Raw genomic sequence first — 25,319 nt, 5'->3', positions numbered from 1 at the left:
CATAAGGACCAGTATTATTATATTTTTTTCTTTATATACTACTATAGCATCTGAAGCACAGTAGGCACAATAAATTATTTTTTCTGTTTTATTTTTGTTTTATTTTTAGGCAATTGGGGTTAAGTGACTTGCCCAGGGTCACACAGCTATTAAATGTCAAGTGTTTGGTCTGAGGCCGGATTTGAACTCAGGTCCTCCTGACTTCAGGACCAATGCTCTATCCACTGTGCCACCTAGCTGCCCCTGGCACAAGAAATTCTTGTCAAATTGAATTGACAAAATGTTTGTTAGACTGAATTGGATCACTTTCTGACAAGAGGGCTCTAGAAAGAAAGAAAAAAGATTTCTCATGATATATTCATTCATTTGATGGTTATGTGGAGTTAAAACATGTATTACGGGTTTATAACTAAAACTAACAACAAATCCATATTTTAATCACAAAATGGGGCTTTCCTGGGGTGGAGAAGCCTGACCTATTATATTAATAGAAAATTAAAATTAAATTGTTTTACTAGGTTTCTATATAATCTGCTGATAAAACAACTTTCCAACTCATATTAGGTTCATGCTTTATACACTTGCTTTCCTTTGAAAATTAAAAGCCTGACCTAGAAAAAAAAAAGCAAACTGTTCAGGGACACCATCTTAGGAGTTTGGTTGTTAGCCACCTGCTGTCCCCAGTAAATCAGACAGCAAACTACCGATCCATGTTACAGTATTTTAACCTTTCAATTCTTGGGAACCAAATGTCTGCGAACTAGACGTTTTCAGTTGAATCTATGCAACAAAACATACCCTGTTTCATACATAGCTAATACTAAAGGCTTTTTTTTTAGGCAGAATATATATAAACTTAATCATGTGAAAATTATAGATTGAAGATGTTGCAGTAAGAGGTTCTTGAATGTGGTTAAGTTTCACAAAGTCTCAAGAGGTGTGTTGAAAATTCATTGTTTGGACATATTATTAAGCCCAGTTACAATGGTTCCGAGTTATGAGTAATCAGCATATTTCAAAAATAATTTTATGCAATTTCCTGTTGTAACATTTGTCTCATCTTCTTTGTCTTTAAAGATGCCTGAAGTATCACAGGTAATAATTTAACCTAAAATAGTTTTTCTTTTAAATTGTTAGATCCAATTAAATATTACCTTATAAATAAAATTATTAAGCATCATTAAAGTTTCGTTTTTGTCCATTTCACCAAGGAAAGGAATTTGAATCATCCTCTCCCTCTTACTCTGTTCAGTGCTTAATGTACTTAATATATTCACAGAACAAACAATCTAATAAGGAAGTAAGTGCTTTCATAACACCTATATCACTATATTATAACACTTTAATAGTTACAAAATGCTTTATATTTGTTATCCCATATGATTTTCACAACAACCCTGTGGGGCAATTGAATTTATGACCTCCATTTTACAGATGAGGAAATTAAGACTGAGAAGTATTAAGTGACTTGCCCAGGGTCATATGGCCAAGTATCTGAGACAGAATTTGAACTCAGGTCTTCCTGAGTCCAATTCTCACATTCTATCCTCTACTATCTAGCTATCATTTGGAGGTCTGTTGATTTTTAGAAGCATCAGAGTCCCTTCACATCTCTGGGCTCCCTAGCAGGTCATGTGGTCTGAGCCTGATATTTAGGTAGATGAAAATCTAAGTTATTAAAGACAGAAGATTGTTTAGCTAAGTTTTAATTATCTCCATGGGCTGGAGACGCTCAACCTTACTTAAGAGTTTTTCTGAATGTTTAATCACCTCTATAATTAAATTTTTCCATATTTCTAACCAAAGAGACTTTATGCTATTATCTCTTGCTCATGACTGAAGATGATATGGGTTCTAGATCTTGTGTGTAATCTCTCATATATTTTAAGAAAATTACTAGTTTTTATTAGCCTAATCTTCTGGCTACAGACACTAATCTCCTTTAGCTAATATTTAAGCAACTCTAATGATTTTCTGTTACTTCTGTGACAAAATATAAAGTCCTCCACTTACTTTTTAGAGTCCTTCCCAGCCTGGTCCCAACCTGTCTTTCTAGCCTCATCAGCCATTTCTCTCATTCCTTCGCTCTGTGATCCAGACACACTAACCTCTCTATTCTTCACACATGTCATTCCATCTCCCAACTCCCATAACTTACATTAGCAGTCCTCTGGTCCTCTCTCCCTACCTCCTTCTCATAGAGTTTCTTTTACATGTTGCTCAGGTATCACTTCTACTTAAGGCCTTTCCTGATCTCCCTCCCCCAAACTGCAACTATCCTTGCTTCAAACTACTCATATAACTACTTTGCATATGTGTGTGTGTGTGTGTGTATGTGCATGTATCCGTGTATATATATGCAAATATATATATATATACAAACTTTATGTTTATTGCATATATATCATGTGTATGATATATTTGTGTGTGTGTATATTCTTATTCATACTGGTTGCTTCCTCCAGTGTAATGTAAAGTCATTGCAAGTATAGATTGTTTCATTCTTTGTAGTTATATTGCCAGAGCTTAGCAGTGCCTGACCAATTATAGGTCCTTAATAAATACTTACTAATTATTTCCTCAGAAATCTTTCCAAATTTCTCAATTATTTTTGTTCTTCTTTCAGAACTTCCCCTACCCAATTGCCTGTAAAACTCAACATGAATTAATCAAATTGGAATGAAAACTCTAATAAATATCCTAGACTGGTTGCTAATAGTGTGTAACCAGTTAAATCTTAAGATGGATGAATCATATTTAACTTGTGGTAATGATGGGGTACAGGCCCTGGAAACTCCCCCCCACGTCCTTGAACTTTCTCACAAGGCAAAGGCTCAGGAGTTCGCCTGAGGCTATAATCCTTTCAACTGGCCTTTCATGGTGGCCCTCATTGTCTGCACCTGGCACCAGGCCTTAATTCCATTTAGATCCCTCCTTCTCTGTTACCTCACAGTTTCCCCAGCCTATTGGCCACTCCTGGATCCTTCCCACTGTCTTTCTGTATATAAGGTCCATCTTGCCCCTCATTAAATAGCTCTAATTCCTTAAGAGTTTGGCCAATGGTGCAGATTTTTAGAATCATGCCCACCTTGAATGGTATGCCAATAAACTTTATCTTTGGCTGAAAGAAGGCTTGGGTCGAATTCATTCAAGGCAGGACCTGCATTGCTATTTTGGGGTCCCAACACCCGTAACCTCAATAGTCCCTGAATAGTTTTCTTATATACATTCTCTTATCTAATATCTAAAGAATTAATTTTTTTCTTTATATTCAAGTATGCATATCCCCCTCAAATCCATCCTATTTTACAAGAGTTCTTTTCATCTGTCTAGGTTAAGTTGTATTCTATTTCAACTTTCAGGCATTAGCAGTTCCAATCAATCTAGGCTACAGCTGCATTAGCACCAACTAACTGCTGTAGCTAATTTTTTTGTGCATTGAATTTACATATTCTTAATGTGTCATGCAAATCATGGTCTCTTGCACATTTGTGAGTATGCAATAAATATTTTATTTGAATCAATGTTTTCTCTCCTATAGAAAGTTAGCTGCGGTAAAAGACTTGGTAAAGACTGTTTCATTTTGTTCTTTGTGCGTGTTTAATAAAAGTTTGCTGACTGAATGTTACATGCAACTAACTACCAGGGACAAAAAATAAAAAATAAAAAAATAAAAACCAAAACAACAACAAAAACTACCTTACTTTGTTTTATTTTCAAAAATGCAGATCACCACCCTTCATGCGTGCCCATATCATGCAATTCTAATCTATGCCCTTCTCTAAGTTTGTCACATTGGTTCCACCCATGGTATGGGTGCTTTCCTCCCTTTATTTAACCTGCAAGAGGATGCCAATGGAGCATATTGACTATCCTTTGCTATACTGGTTATATTACTCTTTGAACAGCCCATCTTCTTTTTATCCCCCTCATACAAATATTTATCACATGGAATTTCTTATTCTACTTCTTTCCAATTCCTTATTTGTAGTGTGTCACAGTATTCACCATGCTCTTTGGGTGACCCTTATTTTTAATCCCTCAATGACAGCAGTGTTCCATTACCTGAAGTCATACAATGACATCAGAAGAATTATGGTATTTTTAAAAAAAAATAGACCTTCATTTCAGGAAGAAGTTTGAGGTCATTAGAAGAACTTTGCACTTTCCCAAAGGCAATCCTGCCAGTTTTCCTCCTCTTACTTAATTCTGGTAATATCCACATCAATTGCACTGAAGATTCATTTGAGTATTTGAACTTTCTTTGAGGGCATTAGTCTATTTTCATCGAGATGGTGCACCCAAATATTTTCAAATAATGATCTAGGAATTTCAGAGCAGGAATTTCCAAGGTCATCTGGTTCATTCTGTTGGTTTCCAGCAGAAATGAACAACCTACCCCACAAAAAGAAATTATACTATTTTTTAAAGTCCCTTACAGAAGGAAATTCTGCAACTCTTCAGTAACTCATTCTAATATTAACTTTCACTGCCAGGAAATTCTACCTTTTATCTAGTCTAAATTCATATTTTGTCATTTCTGCTCATTTCCTCTTGTTCTGTTCTCAGCAGAGATTGAGAATAACTGGTTGTCATTTTTCTTAAGAACCCTTTGATTATCTGAAGACCATAACTACATATTCTCTTAGCCCTTTCTTCTCCAGGATGGGAAACATCTAAAAAAAAAAAAAACACTTCTCTTTCCTCCCTCCTTGCTCCAATGACAAAAGTATCTTTACACTTAAAAAAAAAAGCAACTCAACAAATATGTACTAAGTTCATGACATCATAATTTAGAACTGGAAGGGACCTTAGAGGTCAACTAATCTAACCACTCTCTTTTTATAGATGAGGAAGCTGAGGCCTAGTGATGTTTAAAACAATGTGCTAGGCACTGGATATAGAAAGATAACCCAAAAAACTCAGATTCTATAGGGGCAGTCTGCATAAGAAGACAGAAAGTGATTAATTTCTCCCATACCTAGTACACCTTTCTCCTTAGCTCTTCCTTTTAGAATCTCTGACTTCATTCAAAACTCAGCTCAAATGCTCCCTTATGTAGGAGGCCTTTCTGGGACCCACATCTACTTCCCCCTGCTACCTACCTAGCTGCTAGAATGTTTTTTCCTCTTAGGTTGCCTTATATCTACTCTATAAACATAGTATATGTACTTTTTTCTGTGTTGCCTCCATTATATTGTAAGTCTCCTTAAGAGTTATTTTTTTGCTTTTTCTTTGTCTCCTTAGTGCCTGACACACAGCTACTGCTTAATAAATGCTTGCTTGTTTGACTAGGTATATGAGGCTAAACAAAGAGATATTAAAGTTTAAGGAAGGTAGGTATCCCTTCTTGGTGAGAGGGGAGAAGAGAGAAGGCCCAAACATTACTTCAAAAGTCAAAATTTAAAACAAAAATTATTTTGTCTAGTCCAAAAAGCAGTCTCTGTTGATAAATGACACTCTTCCAGAAATAGGTACAATGTTATTATTGGGTTACTAAAGTGTCATTGAATACACTAGCACATTAATGGCTTTCAAGAATTAAGATGCCTCCTTAACTAATTTACTAAGAAGGAGGAAGTGGCCTAAGTAATTCTCCATTTTACCATATTAAAGTCACAAGGGTACCGTTTACTGCTAGAGTGGATGAAATGGTTCCCTGATGGCCTAAAGAATCAATATGCAGCTTTGAGCACCTAATTGACCATCAAGCGTAACTTTGTTAGGTACTTTGGATAATTTCACTTAACTTGTATTATTGTTCAATATTCTGTTTCAGTGTTTTAAAATCAACTTTATATTATAGAGTTCATATGAGTTCCATATGACAGAGAAATTACTATAATCAGTTATGGTATAAAATAAACATGTCACAGTAGTCAGGTATTTTGAGGTAGATTTCCTTCAACTAATTGCTGCAAAAGTTATGTGTTACTCTAAAGCAGTATCTCTTAGGATGGACATATTGAAAGAACAGAGATGTCCATTAGTGGAAAAGTAACAAATTGTGAAATAAACTGAAAAAGATATAAAGCCTTTTTCTGATCTCTGAGCTTTTAGTGCTTTCCTAGAAAAATATCATTTGGAATATACTTACATATGTGCAAAGCTCATAGGTACAGTGTTGGAAAGGATCACAAAGATTGATCAAACCTATCATTTTAAATATGGGGATACTGAGGCACAAAGAGGTTAATTAACTTGACCAAGGTCACATTGCTAGAAAACACGTAAGGTAGAATTTGAACCCTGTTCATCTGACTAGAATCACTGTTCCCTCTCTTGTACCATATTGTTTACATGTTACCTCCTCTGACAGAATGTAAGCTTCTTAAAGGCAGAGACTATTTTTCATTTGTTTTTCTGTCCCTAGTGCCTCATCACAGATATTAGACACATAATAAGTACTTAATAAATTCTGGTTGAATTAATTGAAGAGGGAGAAATAAAGGATAACAAGGAGGAAGAAAATCTGGAGAATTGTGATAGATAACTCAAAAGATCAGCCTACCTCAAAAACAAAATCAAATCAAAACAACCCCCCCACACACACACATTAACAGTTTCTCTAATGTGCTTCAAACAAAATTCAATTTTGTGTTGTGCAACAGGCCATTTAGAAAAATTCCCAGAATTATCACCTGCTCAAAACTAGTAGTAGCCTATATCATGAATGTTAGTTCAGCTTATTTCAATGAAGTACCATGACCCTGATTAATTATTATAAGGAAGAAGAATATGATTTTTTCCCTATGTTAACTTCTTATCATAGGAAGGCCAGGGTCATGGCAACAAAAATGAGTGAATGAGCACAAATTCAAACTATTATATCTAGCTGGCCCAAGGCCATAATTCATATCCTAATATCCTAGACATCTTGCCATCTGCCCTGCTGCATGATGCCTACCTGGATCAGCACCCTCCAGACCAGATTTCCAGACATCATGTCATCTTCATCCATAAGGAACTAATCCTTTCAACTTTAGAACCTTTATTTACCTGGGGCTGCATTTTCCTTTTTGGTGAGAGGGTGAATATGCGCCTCACCCATTAAATCTAGCCAGGACCAAGACCATGCCTCATATTCATCTACTCCAGTCATCTTGCAATCTGTCCTGCAACTATTCATGTATTCCATCCTGACACTTCCTTTTCTTCCTCTTGCTCTGGGAACATTAACCAAACAATAGCATCATTGCCTCTCATTATGCACTTACCATTCCTATGACTCCCAAGGCCAAAATCTCCTTTTCCTGAATAGCCAGTCCCATTATGTATTGTCTCTTCCTGTTAGAATGTAATCTTCTTGAGAGCAGGGACTATCTCATTTTCATAATCCTATTGCCAATGTCTAACACACAGTAAACATTTAATAGAGGCTGATTTAATCATATATATCAGATATATACATATACATACTCTCTCTCTATATATGTGTGTGTGTGTGTGTGTGTGTGTGTGTGTGTGTATGTGTATGTGTACCTAGGGAAGTGCATACTTTTTCACAAATGGTTTAAAAGTATATTTAACATTGATATTCAATAATAGCCTGAATCTCAGCATTTTAAGAAGTCATCTAAGCTCATCCAGCTCTACATCAGCACTCCCTTTATAGCATTCATAATAAGATAAGCATTTAGCTTTTGCTCAGGCAGCAAATGATGAGGAACACATTAAGAAAGCTTATTCTGATTTTGGGCATGTTACATTATATGTGATTTATTTAAGTTAGAGATGTAATTGTAAATTTAAGATTTGTAACTGTAAATTTAAAAAATTTAAAAAATAAAATAGATTTCTCCTATTGCTCTTTGTTTCATCTCTATCTGACTCTGTCTCTCTGGCTCTGGGTCTTTCTGGCTCTTTCTCTTTCTCTCCCTTTCTCATTGCTTTATTATTACCATTGCTTCAAAACTGTAATGCATTATTAATTCCAACTTCTTAAGCAAGTTGCCTGTAATTATAATTGTCTTTCTAAAAAAGAAAATGCAACAGCTGCACCTGTTCTAGAAATGGATCCCCAGAGAACATAATTAACTTATTTCAATTTGGAAACAGAATAGTGTCTACAACTAGGGAAAGCATAACCTTAAAGCAGCTCTCTCCATCCAGTTTTTAAGCACAGTAATCTCAGGAATGTCTTGCAGATGCTATGCTGAGTAGCAAGTTGGAAAGAGGCAATTTTGCATGTTCCAGTCAGGGAATTAAAAAAATGAAATTTTATACTAGATAATTTCACACTGGCTAGTGTACTTGGCTGGTACATGGTGATAAAGAATTTAGGGTAATGGATTTCATTTCTTTGTAGGTCATTTAGTTTCCCCCTTTGACATGGTCACAAACTGTATGATTCACCCCAGTCAACTGCCTCATAGAATCTAACACTCCTAGAGTGACAGAGTTAGAATGGACATCTGGGGTCATCTGACCCAACCCCTCCCCAAAGAATGAATCTCATCTACAATAACCATGACAAGTTCAATTTGGCAACAATCATAATTGTTTTTCACTGTGTTGGGTTGAAATCTTTCTACCTACAATTTCTATCCATTGCTCTTACTTCTGTCCTCTAGGGTCAACCAACTTTAGGATACAGATATCACTCCCACATTTTCTCCAGTTTAAGCATCCTTAATCCTTCAACTAACTCTTGAATGGTATGGTTTTGAATCACCCACCATCACTGTTGCCCTCCTCTTGATGCATTACAGCTTATAAATTTGCCTTTTAAAACGCAGTGCCTAGGACTCAGGATGGTTCCAAGGTATGACAGCAAAAACAGATGAGCACAGAACTATTAACAGTCCACCAATGTATTCATAATCTCCATTCTCTCCCTTGATACAGCTTGCAACCTATCTATCCTTGGCTATCCTGTTATCCTCATGTTCATGTCCTCCTGGAAAGTCATCATAGAAGATTTATACATCATACTGGGAACTTTCTTTGTGTTCTATTGATACTGAAACTAGGAGTGGAGCTAAGCATGTGAACTGTCCATCAATTACCCTTTGATATTACTGCCTACCTGCCTCATATTTTTTTTGCAGTTATACATTCCTTTGCCATCTTTTGTGCCAGTTTTTTTCCTGAATAATCCTTTCTTTATAATGCATTGCTGCCTGTCTCACCTTTCCATTACCTTTTACGTGAAAACCAATTTTAATTCTTCAAAACCTGTAGTGCAACTACATGTCCTGCAAATATTCACATCTGTACAAACTTACTCTATGAAAAAAACTGTTAAAAAGATGCTCCTGTTTTGAGAAATTTCAATCACCATTACTGTAAATAGATAAACACACATACACAATTGCAAATACACACACTTTATGTTTTCTATAACATCACCATTTATTAAGGACAATATGGTTATTATAGAATAAATTAAGAAGATATTTAATCAATTCTCAATATTGACATATAGAAACAGTCAATATAATTAGTACACTTAGAAAGTATACTTAAAAATCTTACTTGGTACATGTGATATTTGTGATGATCAGAAAATCAGAGATTTGTATAATTTTAGATCTAGAAATAATATGAATAATAAGAAACAACATCCCTACAGTTCTTTAGGTTTTGTAAAGCACTTTACTTACATACCCTGTGAGTAGGTAGCACCAGTAGTTATCCCCTTTTTATAGCTGAAGAAACTAAGACTCAAAATGCAAAATGACTTCCCAGGGTCACATAGTAGTAGGGCAGGCTTTAAACCTATCTATCTTGATTCCAGGTCCAGCCCTCTTTGCATTATACTGCAGAGCTTAGATATCATTTATTTGCTCTTCACTTATGCATAAAGAAGAGATTTAAGGTGTCTAGCAAACGTGCTTCTTTGCTTCTAGATGAATTACATTTTGTTATCTACTTGTTGGCAAACCTTCCTTGCCATGTAATGTTAAATGTGTCTTGAAGATAAGGCTGATGAAAATGTTAGAGTAACTAGGTATGTCATCTATCATATATACACGTCTTAGAAAAAAACAGCATTAGAGCTAAAGGTGGCTTATATGATCCATTTTCTATTACCAGCACAGTGAAGTAGATTTGAGTAATTGATTAAGTTGAATCTGATTAATGTTGGGCATTCTTAGAGGATACAATAATGAACCTGAAATCTATTCTTGGCCGTCTTAGTAACTTCTCCATCTAAAGAGATTCCTATATTTTTGTGCCAGTTAAACTGCTCTATGCTGAAGATTATGTGCACATAAAAAGCATGTTTGGAAACATTGAACATGTTTATGCCCAGTGAGAATGTTTAGAAACATTTCTGTCTTTTTGAAGTTGATGTTTTGCAATCTAGTTCTACCACAAAACTTCCTTTGCTAAAACTGACAGAGATAGAATATTGGACTATAAGATAACATGACTTTTTTTTTATGTTTCCTTATATCCTTGTATCATTAAAATATAAGGGAAAAAATGGTATGCCATCATGATTAGGAAAAGGACTTCAAAAAATTTTCAGTCGGATCATGTTCATTCATTTCACAAGCATTTTAGGTACCTATTATATGCCAGGAACTGAAAATACAAAAATACAAAATGAAAATGCCATTGTCCTTCAAGGGGCTTACATTCTATTGGGGGAAAAATATGATGATGATCTTTTACAGATGGTAAAATGTAAATACTCTTTCATTGAAACCTACAAGGTAATAAGAAAAAAAATCACAAAAAGGGGAAAAATAGAGAAAATAACTTTTTGGAAAATTATTTATTTAAAAAAAATTCTTAGTGTGTAGTAGGACTTAAATAACCATTTTGTCTTTGTGATTTAACCAGGTGGTCTTTTTTTCCTCCTCTTACTAATATCTTATTTTCCTTTGCCAGCATAAAATTTTTTCCAAGGAGAAAAATGATAGAGAAGTTAATTGAGGATTAAAAAATATTAGCAAAGTTTATTGAAAAGGAAAAACATTAACCTTTCTTTCATCAAAAAGCTTCATCACAAACATAAAGATAACCTCACCTGAATTTAGAATTAACTGCATTAAAAATTATAACAGTTTTAATCACTTAGTTATAAAGTTGACTTCTTTGGATAATCCTCAATAGCCATTATCAAGGAATATAAATATTGATAGCAAGAAAAGAAAAATTGGCTAAGTAAAAAGGCCTAAAACCTCAGGAAAGAGTGCTTTATACATTCTTGAATTTTTTTAAATGAGAAGAAATAAAGATGCACAGGGTAAAACAAAAATTATTAATAGCAAATTAAACTCTAAGCAAGTGAAACGACTCTTTAAACTAACCTTGATATCCTCAATGATTCCAAGTCAATAGATCCAGACAAACTCTATGTCATTTAAAACAAAACAAAATCTTATGCTTATTGAGACATTGTTGGTGACCTTGAAAAATTGTTAACAGAGGGAGACATGTATCACAAGTCTAGAAATAAACACATGCTATTCTGCTTTTCAAAAGAGGGAAAGATGGCAAAGTTATCAAGGAATAGAATGTTAAACTTTTCTTCAATAATTAGCAAAATTCTATAATATATTATTGAAGAGATAGATTGTGAGCTCCTATACGTGAAAATGATGATCACAGAGAGACAATTTTGGTTCAGCAAAAACAGTTTATATGAGAATTTCTTCATTTCCTTTTTGCCATACACATATTTAAGTCAAGTCAGCAAGCATTTATTAAGTACTTATTATGCACCAAGCATTAAGCTAAGTGCTGAGGCTAAGGAAAAAAATAAAAACCAATAGTCTGTGTTCTCAAAGAACTCACTATCTAATGGAGGGTGACAATACATTAAAAAAACTATGGCAACAAATATATATATAATATACACACACATATATATATATATATGATGAATTGGAGATATTATCAGAGGGAAGGAAAGGCTTCTTGCAAAAGGAAGAACCTGGGCTTCTTAGCTGAAACTTGAAGGAAAATTCATAATCCAGAAGTCAGAGAAGAAGAGGAAGACAGTTAAGACATGGGAAATAGCTAGGGAAAATACCCAGTGTTGGGGGATATGTTGTCTTGTGTGAGAAACAGCAAGAAGGCCAGTATCACTGGTGTGTGTGTGTGTGTGTGTGTGTGTGTGTGTGTGTGTGTGTGTGTGTACACATCTGTGTGATAGTATATATTGGGATTTTAACAAGACGTAACAATCTCTCATGATAATATTATTTTCAGCAAGAAGAATATATATGGGACAATGGTAGTGTTGTTAAGTGAAGTCATGACTCATTGAATAACTAGAACCTAAGAGCAATCGTTAAATGGATTAATATCAACCTAAAAGGTTATCTCTAGTGGAAAAATATGGGGCTCAATCTTTGACCCTCCTCCATTTAATATTTTTGCCAGTGAAATGAGTGAAAGCATATATGGCTTGCTTTTTGATCCAATTCAATCCAACAAAACTTTATTGTGCTAATACTGGGAATGTAAAGACACAAACATAATGACAGCTTCTCTCAAAGAGCTTATATTCTAATAGGGGCCATAACATGTGTACAAATGAGTTATAGTACAGGGAAAATTGAAGTAGTAAATACTAGCCACAGGGAAGGGTGTGAGGAGGTGAGATCAGTGAAGGTTTAAACATACTGACTTAACATCAATCTACAGCTTTAAGGTCTGTGAAGTACTTTATATGATCTTATTTGATCCTTATGACTAGCCTGTAAGTTAATTACTATAGCATCATTGTGCCCATTTTACATAAAAAAAAAACTGCCAGGAAATGACTAGCCCACAGAAAAAGGCAGGTAGGTGGCATGATGGATATAGTGTTGTGGGCCTGGAGTCAGGAAGACCTGAGTTCATATCTGGCCTCAGACACTTACTAGCTATGAGATTCTGGGTAAGTCACTTAACCTCTATTTGTCTCATTTCTTCAACTGTAAAACTGGAATAACAGTATTTTATCTGTTATTGGGTACAGATTCAAATGAGAAAATATTTATAAAGTGCTTCTCAAAGTTCCTGAATGTAGTCATGCCATCATGATTAGAATAAAGACTTCAAAAAGCTTTTCAGTTAGATCATGTTCATTCATTTTACAAGCATCTAAAATCTCTATTATGAGTCAGGCACTGGAGATCTAAAAAAATTTTAAAAAAAGAAAAGAAATAAAAAAGCTCCTGTTCTCAAGGGGCTTAAATTCTATTGGAGGAAATATGATGATGATGATCCCTTGCCCATGGTAAAATGTAAGTATTGCTTCAATGAAACCTCCAAGGATATAAAAAAAATCACACAAAAAAGAAAAAAAAAATGTAGAGAAAATATATTTCTGGAAAATTATTTAACTACAGAGAAAAATTTTCTTGAGTTGTAGTGGAACTTAAATAACCATTTTGCCTTTGTGATTTAACCAGGTATTTTTTCCCTCCTCTTACGAAAAGCTTATTTTCCTTTGTCACTATAAAATTTCTTCCAAAAAGAAAAAATGGTGGTATAGTTATTGAGGATTGAAAAAAAAATTAGCAAAGTTTTCTGAAATGGAAAAATATCAACCTTCCTTCCACTGAAAAGCTTCATCACAAAACACAAAGATAACTTTACCTGATTTTAAGAATAACTGCATTAAAAGTTACAACAGCTTTAATCACTTAGATTGTATAGTTCACTGCTTGGATAATCCCCAATGGCCATTATCAATGAATATAAATAATCAGTACTTCTCAACATTAGGAAAAGAAAACTGGTTGACTAAATAAAAAGGCCTGAAACCTTAGGGAGAAGTGATATACTTATTCCCTTCCTCATACCTTTCCCCCATAGCCACAAAAATGAAGTACCAAAGCTAAGATACCAAGCTAAGAGCCAAAGGGCTCTTGATCAGCAGGCTACCATACTTTGATACCATATTGTAAGCTGGGAATGGTTACTAAACACCTTGGATGGCAGAAGCCAGATCCAAAAAAAAAATGTATCAGCAGGCTAGGACCATGGCATATCTACTAAGATGAAATTTACTCTTATTTGAAAAAAAAAGTAAATTCTACCAGTAAAAGATAAATGAAGCACTAGTTGACAATAGTTCATATGAAAAAGACATTGAGGTGTCTGTAGATTTCAAATTCAAACTAAGTAAGCAGCATAATGTGGCCTTCAAAAAAAAACTAAAGTGATCTTAGATGACATTAATAGCAGCAGAGCACTCAAAATGAAAAAAAAAACACTTATGAAAAAGAAGGTAGCACTCTACCTTGGTCAGAAGATATCTAATAGTAAAACTTCTATAGTATTGAATTTGGTTCTGGGTAATTTATTTTTGGAAGGACATTAACAGAATAGAGTTGTATTCAGAGAAGAGTCAGTAATATAAAGGAAACACCATGACATAGAAGAAATAACAGAATTTTGTTAGACTATAGATCTTGAAATAGCATTTTCATTATATAAATAACATTTTGATATTTAGTATTTTAAAACTCAGAACACTATGAACATTAAATTATTCTTACATGAAAGAGAAAAATGACAATTTTAAAAGTTTAACAAATTTTATTGGACCTATCCCTAACCAAATGAATTCACATTAGGTCTTTGCAGAGTATCTAAAGATTTTAGCCTTTTATTAGTATTTTTTTAACCTTTATGAATACTTGAAGGATTTATAATTGGATGAATTTGGTTAATTTTTAGATGTTCATTTTAAAATTTAACGTAGTTTCAAGTCCCAATAGTAAGATGTATATCTCTCCAAAAGATTCCCCAATACTGAGGTATCATATTCTAACTAAAAGAATGCACATTCTTTCTTATTACAAGTGAATTGACTAGACAGAAACATGTGATTGCCCCAAGAATCTTATTTACATGTAAATGCAGCAAAGAACTGTGCCTGTTTAATACAGGTTTGAATAGTACCATTTAAATGTAAGAAAGGGAGCAAAGACTCTCAGAACTGGGAAAAAATATTCTTATTCAAGTCCTATTTTGTCTGTAACTTTTACTTCTCTGAATGCATTCCAGATGGTTGAACCAGAGTCCATGAAATAATCCTTTTGTTTTCTGGGCTTCATATTCTTTGGCCTCAAGGAAATGCTGGTTCTACAAGTGGGTTAATTAAAACTGCTTGACTGCACTGCTTCAGGAAAAAAGGAAATGTATTTGAATGTAAGCTTTTATTATTTACCTATCTTTAAGCTGGAGTGTCTTTTCATCCATGAAAACCAGAAGCAACTTTGATTTCCTCAAAATGGCCATCAAAATTAGTTATTAAAGGTGAACAGTAGTTGAGACAGTTCTAAAGATTTTCAAGTTTGATTCCTATTACGATTATCAACATGATCATACACACAAAAAAGTATTTTTCAAAAAGTAATAGCAATATTAGTAGGCATTCAGTGTTCCCCCCCCCCCGTGGCTTAGATTGTTTTCCCCCACTTTTTGCAAGATGGGGTGAACGCTCTATGTGCCCAGTGGTTAATCTTGATATGTCAACTGAACCACTTCTTTCCACCCCACACCCCCTAAAAATATTAAATGGAACTACAATGGATTGATTGGAAGATATGGAAAAGTATCACAGAGTGATATATTTAGAGCAGGAAGTGACCGCAGAGACCACGTAGGACAAAACTCTTATTTTACAGTTGAGAAAAAAAAAGGCCCAGAGAAGTTAGGTAACTGGCCGTAGGTTACCTAGGTAGGAGGTAACATAAAGTGGATTTAAACCCAGAGACTCTGACTCTAGGATAAGTGTTCTTCCCACCCAATGAGCAGTCGTGTATGGTTTGCAGTCTATATCACTGGAGAGAATAACCTCATTGATAAAAAGAGTTCTATTTGGAATATTTTAATAATGGGGATATAGGAGTACCAAGAATGACTAGGATAGTCTCTTGTCTTAAATACAGTTTGTACACATTCCTGACTTTCCTGCATTTATGACTTACAGGGTATTTTCTTGAAATTCTGGGTTACTAATTCCTAGGAACTGAAGAGTCTAGGGCTTTGTTCCTAAGAGCTCCCCAGATATATTGATTATTTGCCCCATTCATCTCAGCTCTAATTTTCTTCTGAAATATACTCCTCTTAGAAAAAAAAACTTTTGATATCAATTAATAACATAATTACATTCATAAGTAGAAATCAGAGGAAACAAATGGAACAGTACCAAGAATTGGACCAAAATGAACAGCCTTGCTCTAAGTATCCAGCATAAACTTAAACTCTAGAACAGTAGAATAATCTGTCAGTATTTGTTAATCCACCACCATTGCACAATGATATATTAGGAAAACAAAGAAGCCTACAAGGACTTGAGTATTATACAAAGTATTCATTAACTTTAAAATTCTTTGGAATTTTTTCTTGCTTGTTTTCTTTTGAAGATTCATAAAGCTATTGCATCAAGGCTTTGAGAAAACCTGGCTCTTTGGTCTCTCTTAAAGGTGTATTACTGGCAAAGCAAAAATCATTGGCCTTTATCGCCAAATGCAGTAGATCTGAAACAAATTGAATTGACAGTAAATCAATTTTAAATTGTTAATAACTTTTTCCGCCTCAAAAATTGGTTACAAAGTTAATAAGTTTTAATGAAACAGCACACACACATATCTAGGGCAAATACAAATACTCACAATTTACAAACAATGATTTTAGCAAAACATTCCAAGAAACACTAATAAGGACCTTTCCTTTCAGTGTGAAATGCAAAGCTCTGAGTGAAAGAACAGTGATCTTAAGAAAAAATCTTTATTCTCACTGGTATTCAATTTTCATATACCATAAAAATAAAGTAATTAAAATGAAACTCTCATGACTTTCACAATTGAAAGTATTTTTAACCTAACTATATTTAATTTGGTCTTTTAATGATTTGTTCATTTCCAAATAGAAATCAATGATATGAATGTTTCCTAGCTTTTTTTTTCATTTTAAGTGATTTTAAGACATAAGAGCTAGTCACACATCAACATCTCTGACACCAGAGGAAAAAGTGTTGCTTTAGTATCTACAGTGTTGGCCCAGAGGGTAAAATCGTAAAGCAGATTTTTGTAGGTTGATATTCTCATTCCTTTTCTTTCAGCAGCACTTCCTTTTCTAAGGACCAGGCTTCTCCTATCCCCTAATCTCTATCATCCCAACTATGTTATTTATGAAAAATAATGCCTCCTATTTATGAGCAAGGAATGTTTGTTTATTAGTAAAGACCACTAAGAACACACAGTCTTAATTCAAAGAAAAACATTTCTAATGGTGGGATTTCAGACACAGTGGAAAATATTTCTTAAATCACAGCACATAAGCAACCACTTTGTCTATCTAAAAGATCAACGATCTGGGGATAGGGAAGCTAAAAAGAGAACTTTAAGACATAGTCTTCAAAGACAAGCAATTTATAATTTGAGAATGAGGGAATGCATGATGAAGAGTAGAGCAATAAAACAGTACATTTCAGTTATGTGAATATCATAGGACCCTAGATATAGAGCTGGAATAGGCCACAGAAGACATCTAGAGAAGATTCTTCCTTTTACAAATAATAAAACTGAGAAGTGGTTAAGTGGCTTGGCCAAAATCACTCACACAGTGAACAGAAGAGCCAAGATTTGATCTTCTAATACCAAATCTAGTGATATTCCAGTGTACATATTTCTCTAGTTTGAGTCAATAAAATGAAAAGCTTATTGAATTATAATATTCAAACAATATGTGCAACTTATATAAAACCTACCTGTAAAACTGACAACACAATCTGGGATTCTTAACCTGGGCTCTAAATCAGGCATACTTTTTCTTTAAAAAAAAAATTTATTTTTAATTTATGGAATGAAATAAGCATTTTTATAACAGTATAAAAATTATTGCACGTGAAACTGCAAATCTTCTATGTACAACTTGCTATTCCTTTTAAATATACAATAAAGTTATATAAATTTAATTTTTTTCTTTTACTTCTTTACTACCCTTCCCTCTAAATCAGACGTTCTTTCTTTTTTCTTTTTTTTCCCCCTTTTTTAGGCAATTGGGGTTAAATGACTTGCCCAGGGTCACACAACTACTGTCAAGTGTTTGGCCTGAAGTTGGATTTGAACTCAGGTCCTTCTGACTACAGAACTGATGCTTTATCCACTGCGCCACCTAGATGCCCCTAAATCAGGCATTCTTAACCTGGATTCCATGAACTTTTTTTTTCATTTATTAACTGCTTCCTATATGCCAGGCATTGTGTATCTTAATTTTTTTATAACTGTACTTCAACATAATTTATATTCTTTGTAATTCTACAGATTTTATTCTATGCATTTAAAATATAAGGGGTCCATAAGCTTTACCAGACTACCAAAGTGGTTCAGGACAAAAAAAAAGTTATTCTTGATCTAAATCTTTTCTTCCAGAAAAAGTGAGTTCCAACATAATAAAAAGAAATATATCAAAATTTTAATTTATTAATTTATGCTTGAATAGATAAATATACAGAGACACATGTATATAAATGTGTGTATATTGGCATATATGAATATTATATATGTGTATATATAGAGAGGTTGTTAGTAAATAAAACAGTGAATAAAACAGAATAAACTCAATTATATTATTAACTATTTTTTTTCCTTAAATAGATGAATAGGAGAATGACAGACCTATGCTTTAGGGACAGGGAGAGGATATAATAAGTATTTGTTAAGCACCTATTATGTGCCATGGACTGTGCTAAGTGCTTTACAGTATTATCTCCTTTAATCACAATATCACTTTAGCAGCTTTGTGATAGATGGATTAGAGAGGGGAGACCCTGGATGCCAAAAGACCGCGGAGGTTTTTGCAACAGTTCAGGTGAAGGCATGAAATATGGTAATGGTTTTTTGAAAGGAGAAGACAAACATGTGTGAGAAGTTGTCCAAGTAGAACTGACAATATCTGACAACTGATATATGGGGTGGGGAAGAGTAAAGAGTCCACAGTGACATTCCCTAGCAATAAGATCTTCCCTGGAAGGATCATGATATTCTCAAAAGAAGGAGGAAACTTGGTAAGAAGGGTGGATTAGGGGAGGAAGATGATGAGTTCAGTTTGGGACAAATTGAGTTTGGATAGAAGACAGATCAAAGGAGAGACTAAGGATATCCATATCTCTTTCATCTCTATCTCTATTTATCTCTATCTTTATCTATTTGAATAGAGATAGAGAAATAAATATGGATCTTAGAGTCATCTAGTTATAGAGGATAATTAAACCTCTGGTTTATTTATTCTTAAATCACTGAACAGGTATGTGCTCAGGTGATACTTTATTGATGTTTAGAAAATCAAATTATTGTAAAAATAATTATTCAGGCAAACGTGAGTGGTAAAGTGATGTATTGGAAAGAGCACTGAGTTTAGAGCCAGGAGACTGAATCATCAAACCTTCTCTGACTAACTCAGCCTACCACAATTACCCTTTCCTCTGAGCTTCTTTAACAGATTATCTGTACCACCAATTTCATATTTATCATGTACTTCTTCATGTAATTTTATATTTTTAGTTTTTTTTTTCTGCCACTCTTACTCTGCAGGCATATTCCTGCAGCTTGCTTCCCACTGTTACTCTCCTACTCAAAAACCTTCAATAACTTCACATGACCTACTGAATGAAATCTAAGTACCTTAGCCTTAAAGTCTTCCACATCCTTTCTAACCTCCTTCATTTAATAATGATTATGAAGATAGCACTTATATAGCACTTTGAGGTTTGTAAGCACTTCACATATTCTCTCATTGGATCCTCACAACAATCTTGTGAAGCATGTATATTGTTGTTGTTAAGTCATTTCAGTCTTGTGTGACTCTTTGTGATCCTATTTGGGGTTTTCTTGTCAAAGAAACTAGAGTCATTTGACATTTTCTTCTCCAGTTTATTTTAAAGATGAGGAACTGGGGCAAATAGAGCAAAGTGACTTGCCCAGGGCTGCATATCAGCTAATAAGTGTCTGAGGCCAGATTTAAACTAAAGCCTTCCTAACTACAGGCCTGATGCTTCTGTGCCATCTATCTGCCCATTGTGTGCTATAATTATCCCCATTTAACGAAGGGAAAAATGAGATTGAGACATTAATCAATTTGTCTAGCAAATCATCTGAGGCAGTATTTGTAAATCATCTGAGGCAGAATTTGAATCCAGGTCTTCCTGACTCCAATTGTAATACTCTATCCACCATACCACCTCACTGCCATTCCAGACAAACTGGACAAGTTCCCAGACTTACTTTACATCCCAATTAAATTTGATAATTTGTGTACTTTGTCTCACATTCCCTACCTCCATGCAATTGTTTACATCATTCTAAGTAGCTGGAATGCCCTCCTATTTTTCCTTAACACCACTTGTTGAAATCCTTCACTGTCCAATTCAGTACTACCTCCTCCATGAAAACTTCCTAGATGTTTCCAATTAGAGCTAACTTTTCCTTCTTTGAATGCTTTGTTTGTATCTCCTCTAAGCCTTTTCATTGCTGTTCAGTCACGTCCAACTCTTCATGACCCCTTTTGGAGTTTTCTTGCCAAAGATACTGGCGTGGTTTGCCATTTCCTTCTCTAGCTCATTTTACAGATGAGAAACTGAGGGAAACATGATTAAGTGACTTGCCCAGGATCACGCAGCTAGTAAGTGTCTGAGGTCAGATTTGAATTCAGGAAGCCTGACTCCAAGTCCAGCACTCTATCCACTGTGCCACCTCGATGCCCCCCTCTAAGTCTTTACCACATTCTAATTGTATAGTAATTAACTTTGTGTATTTTTTATCTCCCTTACTAGATTGCATGGTCCTGTACAGATGCCAAAGTACTTCATTTACCACATATCCCCTAATGCCTAACAGAATACCTTACACAAGTAGATGATTATTGAATATTGGTTTAAGGGAACTGTCTTTCCAACTATTTAATTGCTCTCAGTAATCTCAACAATTCCTCTGAAAGCAAGAACGGGAATAATATCTCTTGATATTTCCTGCCATTCCTAGCAGAGTGCCTCATGTATCATAGCCATTTAATAAATATGGATTAATGGACTGTACCACAAAATTGAACTATTACCTTTTTAACATCATGAATCAGCTATACTGCACAACAAAAACTATTAGGATAATTCATCAAAATCATGGTTATGTGTATACTTAGAATGACTGCTTAAGGTTGGCATCATGTAGGACAATCTTGGACTTCACAATTGGTCATTGGTGCCTCTGTTCACCTTTGCAATTCAGTGACTTAGCTACACTCTGATGGCAAAAATAATTTAATAATTTTTTGTCTCATCCATCATCTTGATTCTTGAAGCAAATATCAATAACTTTACTTTTCTTCATTCCATTTTAAGTTATTGTGTAATTTAAAAAATAAAAAGACAAAAAAAAACTTCACAGGCTCTTACTAAATGTTTAGGGTAGTGAATTTATTTCCAAATGTTACTGCTTCAACTATTAATTCATTTTCTCCACCCCTCCCCCAACTCCCTCCAACCACTGAGGGAAAAAGAAAAAAATGCAGAATTTCCTTACACATAAGCACATTCAAGCAAACTATATTCCCACATTGATTATATCCAAAGATGTATTTTCTTACTCTGCATATTAGTCCATCATCTCCCTATCATGAGGTGGGTAGCATTCTTTATCAGTCCTATGAAATGTTTGATCGTTTAGTTGATCAGAGTTCTAAAGTCTTTCAAAATGTTAATTTTTGTAATACTGACATTATAATATAGTCTTTTAACTATGCTCTGCATCAGTTCATACAAATCTTTCCACATTTGCTTGAAACCTCATTGAAATTCCTCATTTCTTACAGCAAAATAGCATTCCATTACATTAATGTCTGATGATTTGCTCAGCCATTACCCATTTGATGAGCATCTCTTAGTTCTCTGGTACTCTATTTTGTCATTACAAAATGAGCTGCTATAAATAATTTTGTATATATAAGATCTTTTTCTCTTTCTTTGATCTCTTTGGATGTGAGTCTAGCAACAATGTAATGATAAAGAGCTTCTTTTTTGGTCATCTTTGGCATTCTAACTGATGTGAGGAGAAATCTCAGAATTGTTTTAATTTACATTTCTCTAAATATTAGTGATATGGCATACTTTTCATATTGCTGTGTATAGCCTCGAATTCATCCCTTGAGAACTGCATATTCATATTCTTAGGTCATTTATAATTGGAAAATAGCCCTTATTTATATAAATTTGGGTCCATTCATTTTACATCCTGGAAACAAGACTTTTATCAGAGAAATGTACGGCAATGATTTTTTTCCCCTTCACTTAATTGTTTCCCTTCTAATCTTAACTGAATTGGATTTGTTTGTATAATTTAAAAATGTAATCAAAATTATTTGTGACCCTCTTTGTCTTTTGTTGATTATAAACTCTTCCCTTATTCATAGATATGATTGGCAATTTTCTCTTTCTCTAATTTGTTTATGACAGTGACCTTTTATATACATACGCATAACCCTGAGGTCATGTTTACATTGGGAGTTTATGTTGGAATAAAGGACAAAGTATTAGTCGAAAACCAGTTTCTTTTATGCTTCTATACAATTCCTTCAGTAATTTTTTTCTCATCAAATAGTGAACTCTAGTAGACAGTATCTGTGTTTATTTATGACATACTAGGTTGTGAGGGATTGTCTGGTGCTAGCTACTGCCAAGTGGGGTTTGTGGCAACATGGGACGGGGAACTGGGTATTAGGAAGTAACAACAGCTCATGCTCCCGAGGACGGGGCTGTGCTGGGCGGAGTTGTGGTGTACTGGGATGGGATCTGGATACAGAGAAGTAACTGGAGCTCATGCTCCCGAGACTGGAGCGGTGCTATGTGGAGGTATGACAAGCTGGAGAAGAAACAAGGTACAAGGAAGCAGCCAGAGCACGTACTCCTGAGGCAGGGACTGTGCCACTTGGGAGGGGGACGGCAGAGAACAAGCTCTCTCTGTCTAGCCTCCTTCTTTAGGTACTACGCTGACCCCAGACCCCTCCTTCCTGTGACCAAACCTGACTTCCTGAGTCACGTATGCTCCCTAGGTGTAGCACTGACCCCAGACACCTCCCCCCGGTATCTGGACCCGACTTCCTGCGTCACGTACATTCTCCTTTGTCTATGCACTGATTCCTCACGCCTCCTTCCAAATATCTAGGTCTCACTTCCTGTGCCACATATGCTCCCTTTGTCTGGACACTAGCGCTAGACATCCCCTTCTGATATTTGGTCCTCCACGAGTCACTATGGGCGGGCTGAGGAGGAGGGACGAAGAAGGTACTAAAAGGAACTGCAGGGATGGGGGGCGGAGTCGGTTTTTGCTCCTGCTCGTGCGCGTGTGCTTTCCTGCCTGGCCTTGCTGTGATGATCATTGAATAAAGTTCAGGTTTTTGCACCCCCTGGTCGGCTCGTCTCTGGTAATTCCGGGTGGACTCCGAAGACTGGTGAGTATGACCCTGGTTGGCTGATCTGGCTGAAAGAGAGTGCGTGGTTTGGACCGGCACACTAGGTTACTGGGGACATTTGGTTTCGTATGCTGTGTCACTAATGTGTTCCACTGATTTTTCTCTCTATTTTTAACCAGTCTCAAATTATTTTGAGAAATATTACTTCGTAGGACAGTTGAGATCTGGTGCCACTAAACACCTTTTGTTCCCTTGGTATTTTTATTATTTTCCTTAGATTTTTGACATTTTGTGCCTCCATATGAATTTAATTTTTGTTTTTTCTGTTCTATCAAGTAATCCTTTTGTAATTTGATATTATTATATATTATTATTATTATTATAATTTAGTAACTTATTTAGGCAGTATTGTCATTTTGTATTGCATTGGGCATGTCTATTTCTATAAACAGTGACTTTTAGTTATGTTTATATACTTCTTCATTGTATATTGGGAGTCATATTGTCAAATTTTTATATATTTTATAGTTATTTTAAATGAAATAACTCTTTCTATAATTTTCTGCTATTATTTTTTGAGGATTATGTAGAAAATGCCAAATATATGGATAAAATAAATATAGGTTTATTTTATATATTGTGCCTTTGCTAAGGTTATTAGCTTTTTCAGTTAAATTTTGGTTCTCTAAGGTTCTTTAAGTAAATTACCTTGTCATCTCTAAAAAGTGATAATTTTATTTCTTCTTTATTTATACTGATTCCCTAAATTTATTTTTCTTGCCATATTGCTATTGCCAGCATTTCTAGTACTATGTCAAATAGATGTGGTGACAATGGACATCTTTGTATCACTCTTGATCTTATAGGAAAGGATTATTTTTTATCTCAAATACATAGATGCTGACTTTTGGTTTTAGATTTATATCATTTAGCATATTAAATACATATATATGTGTGTGTGTGTGTGTGTGTGTGTATATGTATTACTTTACATGAAAGCTCTAAAGTATAGCAATAACTTTTTTGGAGTTTTCATTTTAAAAAAATATATTGCCATCTTCTGGCATCTCAGATATGTTTTCATTAATAATTTTTTGAAATATAATACAGAGGTACTTTTTTGTTCATGGATTTCAGGTAGTCCAAATGATTTCTAAATTCTTCTTTTTTTTTTCTTTTTAGGTCTGGTTATTTGCATTTGTTTGTTTGTTTTTTTTTTGTTATTGTTACTATTGCTTTTAGTTACCTTAGGTTCTCTTATATTTTTCCGATCTTTTGATTTTGTTTTAATACTTCTTGTTATCCCAGCAGTCATTTCTATTTGGTCCATTCTAATTTTTAGAGAGTCTTTTAGTAGGATTAGGTTTTGTACGTTATGTATTAAGCTGTTAATTATTTTTCTAAGTTATTTCTTCATAGCTCTTTTAAAAATACTATTTCAAATTATTTTTTAATTTGCATTTTTTCTAAGAATTCTAACTGAGCTTGTAGTAAGCTATATTTCCTTGTGGTTTTAATTGTAGCTTTGAGTTTGTGGTTTTGAGTCATTTTCCTCTTCTGGGTTTGTCTTATGCATCTTGATAGTACAAAAAAACCTTTATTTCTTCTTGTTTACATATTTTTGGTGCTGAGATCTCAGGAGCTAAGTTCTAAGTGTCCCTCATTCCTGGGGTTGGACAAATTTGAAGGACTTTTATTTATTTATTTATTTATTGCCCCTGAGCAACTTCTTTTGCTCTTTGCGTCTTTCCTTCACCAACTCCTTTTTTCCTCAAGTGTTAGTATGACCAGATGATAGTTCCATCCCTAGAAGGGACCTTAGAGGTCATTTTCCACATGAGGAAATTCAGCTCTAGATAGGTTAAATGACTTGCCCAAAGTCACACAAGTAGTAAGCAGCAGAGACAGGATTTAAACCATAGTCTCTGACTTTAGAGATCATTCTTCTGTACTGA

The 25,319-nt window shown here is 34.5% G+C and overlaps 1 protein-coding gene across 3 annotated transcripts in view; it reads right to left on the bottom strand.

Annotated features, from left to right (window-relative positions):
* CSMD3 (CUB and Sushi multiple domains 3) overlaps positions 1-25,319 on the bottom strand; it is a 1,542,511-nt gene that overhangs the window by 1,007,564 nt on the left and 509,628 nt on the right. The gene's annotated exons all lie outside the window — the stretch shown is intronic.

This window comes from Vombatus ursinus, unplaced genomic scaffold (genome assembly GCF_900497805.2).
Source record: "Vombatus ursinus unplaced genomic scaffold, bare-nosed wombat genome assembly UNPS02010284.1, whole genome shotgun sequence".
Classification (NCBI taxonomy): domain Eukaryota; kingdom Metazoa; phylum Chordata; class Mammalia; order Diprotodontia; family Vombatidae; genus Vombatus; species Vombatus ursinus.
Note: the sequence above shows the minus strand (reverse complement) of the source record. Positions and strands in the feature narration are given on the sequence as shown.